Source organism: Mus pahari, unplaced genomic scaffold, assembly GCF_900095145.1.
Source record: "Mus pahari unplaced genomic scaffold, PAHARI_EIJ_v1.1 scaffold_11058_1, whole genome shotgun sequence".
Taxonomy (NCBI): Eukaryota; Metazoa; Chordata; class Mammalia; order Rodentia; family Muridae; genus Mus; species Mus pahari.
The window spans coordinates 16,034-23,684 of NW_018392964.1; positions in this window are offsets into that span (position 1 = coordinate 16,034).

Sequence of the window (7,651 nt, forward strand, 5' to 3'; positions counted from 1 at the left end):
TTTGACCACCATATTAAATTTTTTTGCGGCAGGAGTAGGAAGATAAACAGTCAAGACATAATCATCATCATCATAATAATAAAACATAAGATTCTTCAGAGGAGAGAGAGAGAGAGAGAGAGAGAGAGAGAGAGAGAGAGAGAGAGAGAGAGAGAGAGAGACATCATTACTTTCCTGGTTTTCTGCCAGATACTTGGTTTTAGCTGCAACAAGGATCTAGGCTGCAGTGTCCAGAATGGCTCTGAACAGACAAGAGTGGCATAGATTTGCAAAAACAGCTAAACTCAACTCCAAAATAATGTCAAATCAGACAGAGTACTCAGGCCTTTACTCAACAAGCCAAAAGACAGCATCCTTTCCTCGCATCCCTCCTCCCAGGCCTCCTCCCAAGGATATTCCACCCCTTCTGTTCCTTGGGCTGCAGATGAGATGATAAAAATAAAGTTGGGGGATTTGGGAAGTAAGAGATGGGGAACAAGCAGAATGTCCCCACTTGTCTGATACAGTCTGTTTGAGAGCAGAGGATAGACCTCTGGCTTCAGAGTAAATTTAACATTTCATTTCCTGCGTCACACTTAACATTTCATCCTCTGAGTAACCATTAACTCTAAGTACTGCCTTTAGAGTTGATAACAACCTAACAGAAACCTCATATTTAAGAAGTCACTGAAGGTCTTTGTATATTCAGGATAGACATTTTTTTCTTTGCCTGTATAACAAAGTGAGAACTCTGCCACTGAGCTACATCTCCAGCCTTACACCACCTGGATAGGTTAAACCCTTTGTAACAGCTTGCTACACTTGTAACAACAGAGCAGCTCAGCTTCTGATGTTCTAAGGANGATGGTGGGAGAAAGAGACATGGCTTAGCCGGGCTATGCTCTCTCAGCACATTTCCATGCAATCCCTTCCAGAAGCTTTTGTGAGAAAAGATAAAAATTTAAATGTTGCTTAATTACCATAAGTTCCTGTGACGTTTTCTTGTAGACTAGATGTGTGGTTAANATCTGTCCAGAAAACCAGTGTGCTCATTAGTGGTGACTGATATCCATGTGGGTGGTCCTTCTATAAACTGTGCTGTCGGTTGCTTTATAACACTGTATTTTAGTTTAATTGTAGGTGTGTGTGTGTGTGTGTGTGTGTGTGTGTGTCTGTGTGTGTGTCTGTGTGTGTGTCTGTGTGTCTGTGTGTCGGCGCACACGCAGGCCCCCGGGGGCAGGGCTTGAAGTGGGCAGGTGTAAGAGTAGTGAGAAAAGAATCAGACAGGGGACACCATTCAGTTTCACTTCATGNGAGACAGGACAGAGAGGAAGCACACCTTGCTGTGGCTTGACCTGCTCTGACAGACTCTCTCTCACAGGATGTATTTANACATAAAAGCATTTCCTCAGAAACTTTATTCATAGATTACACAGCTTTTCAAAATATATTTACTTCTAGAGCCTTTCTTGATTANATGAGTATATTGAAAAGAGAACAAAGCAAGCAGACAGCAATTTTATGAGAACTAAAAGGTAACATTATGATAAAATCAATTCCCTTTAACTCAATATCTCTGTCCTTGAGACTAGAGTCCTAAAGCCTCGTGGTTACAGAAATACTAGACAGGGGGACTCTATTTGAATTTGATTCTGTTTCATTTTGTCACCAGATTAATAGATCAAAAGTTATTTCCTCCTACTTGTTGTATCAAGCTTGGATTTCTGCAAAAGTTCAGTCTCTCTGACCCCTGTTTAATTCTTCTTTTCCTTCCTCTATATTTCTTTTATATTTGTCATAAGACCACTGTCCTTTTTCTTTGATTCTTAAAATATTGTGCAGCCCTTGCTTAAGGAAAGGCAACTGGTTTGTTCTTTGTTTTTTTATAATATTAAAAAATTTCTGGTCTGACAAGCCTGTCCAGGAAGGCAGACAGCTGACTAAGCCTAAATAGTTTCCTCTATGTCTCTGTCATGAACCCTTGTTTCAATACACTTCCTATCTTTATTAAAATTCTGTAAAAAAAAATAGAAGGACATCAGAATTCCTAAAACTGCTTGCTTTTGCCAGCAAATGATACCAAGGCTTGTCATTAACTCTACCATCAGAATCTCTTCTTATTCATACTAGGCCGTTATTTCTGAAGCTGATCAGAAAAGCCTAGTGATTCCATGTCAGTTTGTCAGCTTCTAGAATGTCGCTAAGTTTTTCTTTAAGAATTTTTCTCAACCCCTCTGTCTCATGCTTACTTTAATATTCATTAATGATCTACTGATAAGTTCTAAGAAAGACTCAATTTCCTATATAACTGTTCTTCCTGAGGAGCTTCCATTAATTTCATTCTTGTTTGCATCAGCTTTTTGTCATCCAGCTCTAGCTTTTGGAGAGAGACCTTTAACAGTGAAGAACATAAATGCAAGCAACAGGTGTATAGCAAATTTCCACCAAGGACAGTGCAAGGTCAGTCCAAGGTCGTCCAAGCATTAGGACTTTGTCAAACAGAGCCTTCAGGACACTTGGCACCACCATGCATGGGTACATGCATGGGTGGATGTATGCATGTGAGTAAGTCTATGTGTCTGGGTGTCTGTGAATCTGTGTGTCTGTTGTCTGTGTCACTGTGATTCTATGTGTCTGTGTGTCTGTGTCTGTGTGTGTTGTACCTTTCACACTTTGCGTGACCTACCCCCACCAATTAACCTGGGATTATCCCCATCCTGTCTCCCAGCTTGCTATAGATAATCAGAAATAGGAAGACAGATGCTGGAAGCCTACTTTGAGATACTTCTGTTCTGGCTGCATCCCACATTTTACCTGCAAAAGGAAACTGTTCACTTAGGGTCTCTCCTTCCAGGGGGCTTATTATTATTTTCAGTGTCATTCTCTCAATCCTGAGTTCTAAAACATTCCTACGGCTGATTTTGATGCACAGGGTTACAAGTATCTACTGTTTGCTTCATTTTATTTTTATTATTTAGTCAGTCATTTCTGCCCCCTTCTAATTGTATTACTTTTGAGTCATAAATTAGCCCTTTGTCTCATGGACTTATTTTGCTGAAATGAAAAGATGTGGGTTTTGTGGCTTTTTCAAACCTTACACCAGAACTTTAATTGTATACTTTTCCATATTCCTTTATTTTTGTGTGGTTTTCCTTTTAATGGGTTCCTAATTTTATTAAATTATTTCTTATGCTTTTCACAGCATAAATATATAATATTTTTATTAAAACTTAAGCTGGTATGTATGTGTACTTCATTCTTACTTGATAAACTGGCAACATTCTAAGAGCTTGATGATTATTTCTTGTTGGGTTAACTTAAAAGGTATAATTATTTTTACAACACATAACTATAAGCATTTATTGGCACTTTCTCCTTGTTTGTATTTTGATATTTGAACTTGTGTAATGTATCTTTAAATAACTTGAACATTTATAATTGCAGAAGAGCCTCAGATCTCTTATAAATTGCTAACTCAGTCACAAAATGGGGCTTTTCCAAACCCATTCTTTTTTGTGACTAAATTCTTATATTCACTTCACAAAATGCCACCTTTTGGATTTGCTTCTAGTGAAGTTTCATTATCAGATTGCCCTAATTTTCTTTTCTTCAGCTTAATTAAAGCAAATTGTGTATATATTTCTTGAAAAGGATCTACTTCCCACTCTTTGCTAGACCAACTAAGTTTTTGCTTCATTCTAATTACTATCCATCCTTATACCCAGAGATTAATGTAGCTACCACCCCTCTTCAAAGAAACCCATCATTACAGCAAATGGAGACTGTCACAGAAAACCACAACTGGATCCAATGAATACATAGATTAGCAGATCATGGGAAGCACAATACATGTACATTATAACCCCTGCATCTGTGACCCAAGGAACATCATGGCAAAGGGCATAAAGATTTTAAGTACCAGAATACCAGGAAGTCTGCTGTGAAACTGTCTCTCCTGAAACAGCTAAATAAGGAAGGAGACAATGGCAAAAGTAATGGACATGTTAGTGTAGAGAGGAAATTTTCACAAGGTCCCACCCCTAAACAAAGAACCACAGGCAACTAATGATTCCTGTGAGAAAGAGAATTAGACCATCCCAGGGATGACCCCTTATTGGCTGTCCATTGAAGAGAGGTCAACCCTGAAACCATACACATACAAGTAATGAAAACAGATTCATCAAATTTGGGAAGATCACAAATCGGTGTTTTGTGTTATGTAGAAGAAATCCAATAAATAATCTTCTAAGTACATAAAACAGACTGATTTTTTAAATGACATTACTAGATGGCAAATAGCAGAATCTGGTTATAATGTGTGACTCAAGAAAATAGACCATAGGAGATAAATAACCCTCATAAATGTTACTGTTTACACTGCCCAAAAAAGGGAAGTAATAAATTTCATGTATGGAAGGATGAGGCAGTATACACTACACAGGTTAAACTCTGGTTTTTAATAAAATATTCAGTTGACTTGTCTTTCAACATGAATAACTAAAAACAGAAGTAAAACTTTACTATTCAGAGAATTTAAAATAACACTAAAAGAAAAAGTACAAGCATGTCATCTGGAGAGTGAGACTCAGGGAGAAGTTGACTCTGTGTGCACTTGTCTGTCAGTTACAATAAAAGAATGTCTACAAGTCAGTTATCAGGTGGAGAATATAGGATAGAAAAAAAGCTGGGCCATGAGGATGCTCTAGAGACACCATAATTTAATTTAGTTATAAATCTCACATGCAGTTCATTTTAGCCAACATCGTTAATACCTGGGCTCAGAGTTGGCAATTAAAGCTTCAGAATGCCACTTACTTACAGAAGTAGGGGATACCAGATAAGGTGGGTTGGGAAAGGCTCACATATGAGTGGAAACTGGGAAGTCTTCCGGAAATATCTCTGTGAAGAATTGTGTCTCACATTGATTTGGTATATTATTAATCCACAGCCCAAAAAAAATCACACGTGCTGCCCAGCATCTCAGTAAGTCTCACTAGGTCACTAGCTTTTACTAAAACTCTACTGGCATTTCTTGAGGGATATAAAAGGATGTTCTATCATCCACCCCCCTCAGAAGACTTCAAATTCAGAACAAGTCAGCTCCTGAACTCCTGACAGAGTGTTGGAAGAAAGGTAAGGATTTGTGTTCAGTATGTTTGTTTCCTAAGTTTGGTAAAATATTTGTCTACGTTCATGTCCTTCTGTTTCAATACTGAGAAACTGCATGTGGGGACTGCTACACTGGATTTCCTTCAAGGAAAGGATAGAGACACGAGGCTTCCTTTAAAAGGAGTGTTGGCAACTTTAAATATGGGAGGAATGTCAGTAAGGTTATTGAGACCATTGGCGCTTTTTATCCCAGTTTTTCCATTGTATTGCCATGGGGAGAATGGTGCATCTTACATTCAAGAGGCAAGGTGAAAGCTAATGTGGTCACATACTTCCTTGATCTCAGTATTTAGGAAATGAGGAAGGAGGATTACATTCCCTTGAAGTCAGCCTGGGCTACAGTCTCAAAAAGAAAGAAAGAAAAGGGGAAAATTGGTCAGGATCACATTCAGACCTTGTTTCCCAGACTGACTGCTACTAGCTAGGTCTCAAAGTTCTGTTTCCTTTTCAGTGTTCTTATCCTTTGCACATCTGAGACCTGAGAAGGTGTCAAAAGAAAAAGGATAGCACAAACTGCAATATTTGAGGAATGTGCCTGAGTTGACTGGTTGAAGGATAAGGATGATGCATGATTTTTCAACATAAGGCATGCAATAGTAGAGCACAGTGTGTAAACCTATACATAACCAGAGAAGAAGCGTTTCCCAGAAGAGAATACATCCTAGCTAAAGTTTTGGTAGCAGAAAGGACAGTCATGCAAGTGAAGGGTCACTATCTTTGTGAACTCACAACTTCTCTGGTCAAGAGATAGGAGCCAAAAATTCACTACTCACCACCCAATCCAGTCTCCTAGTGATGTCTCTCAGTAACTCTAAAACCACTTGCTAAAACTGAAAAGTGCTGTGTCCAGACAACAAAGATGGTAGTTTGCTTTCCATACTCTCCAGCCAACTAAAGTTTTGAAAGCGTGTATTTAAATAAATAAATAAATAAATAAATAAATAAATAAACTATATTTTCTGCCTGATAGGAGAATGGACTGACCCTCTGTCAACCACTGGTCGCCTGCTTTGTAGGTGTGTCCTCTGAAGGGTGTCACTTCTAGTTTGTGAGGCAGACGAGAGATGCTGGAGTGGGGCATCTGTCCTTAATTGGCCTATACCTTTATATCTCTTCCGCTTCACTGGCTTTCCTTTCTTATTTCTAAAATTTAAAAAGAAAAGTTTTAATTTTTACCTCTTCAACTACTGGAAGAAATAAAGAGAAAATAGCAGTCAGTTTCAGCTCATTTGCTATTTTTATAACTAATGTGTGTGTGTGTGTGTGTGTCTGCATATCTGTGTATCTTTGTGTGTGTGTGTGTGTGTGTGTGTGTGTGTGTGTATGTGTTGTTGTTGTTGTTCCTTTATATTTTAAGTCCTACACTTCTATTTCCCTTCAAAAGCTCATCTCAAGCAAAGGCTTTTCCCTGCAAAGTAAATACCACTAAAGACCTCCTGGGAGAAAGAATGGAATCCATTTATGTGGCTTACTTCACACCACAACAATTAAGGCTTCCTTTTGTTATTCTGTTTTAATTTCTCTCCCTCTTTTCCTGGGGCTGAGACCTCAATCTCCTTCTTCTGTTCTTTATGGTGCTGGGCAATTCACTCCAGACTCATATATAAACCTCTGCCACTTTCCTCTAACCTGGTCTACCCGTACATACACAATCTATGTACAAAAATAAATCTACATATTCAGCCAAGCAATAACATGTTACTCCTGTGTTATGATAGAAATCAGGTTTCCCTCAGTAATGAAAGAATTTTAAAACACCACCCCCCCCCCAAAAAAAAAATATTGTAAAAACAGATTCAGAAGGAAGCTCTATCAGTTTTACTAAAAGTTCAGAGCAAAACAATAGAGTGAGCAACCTGTATATCAGGGCAGCAGCCAGGAGGAGGGAGATGGAGAAGGGGAAGATTAAAAGCCATGCCTTTTGACATCCCAAGAAAGATGTCATGTTCAGCAATGGAAGTTGGGAAGAAACTCCATTGTGGAAAGGGATGTTGATCTTGTGGAAATGTGATGCTTCCTTCCCTTCCTGGGGCTACAGGGGAGCAGAAAATGAATTCAACCCTGACCATGACAAAAGCGAATCATTTCCATGTGATTTGAAAGTACTGAGTTATACACAGGAAGAATGACCCAGACTATACAGTATATACAAGCTCTGAATGTGAATCTACAGACCAGAATTCCGGATCCATGTGGTCATGTTACTCTCCTTTTACTTATAAATGATTTTATTTAACCATGTTGACAACTGTTGCGCGCCCCCTCGACCACAGCAAGGAAGATGCAACCACCAGTTCTTCTTACAGCAGTTTATTCAGGAACATTGAACAACCTTCATCATCTCCCTCTTCATTTCCCTTTTCATCTCCCCCGAGCCCCAGGATACAAGTCCTTTTATACTCTTCAATCACGGCAGGCCACGTCACCTCACCAGGCGCGCGGCCTAAGCAAACCAGAAGAGCGGGACCATATCACCACCAAATATGGACCTGTTTACCACAAG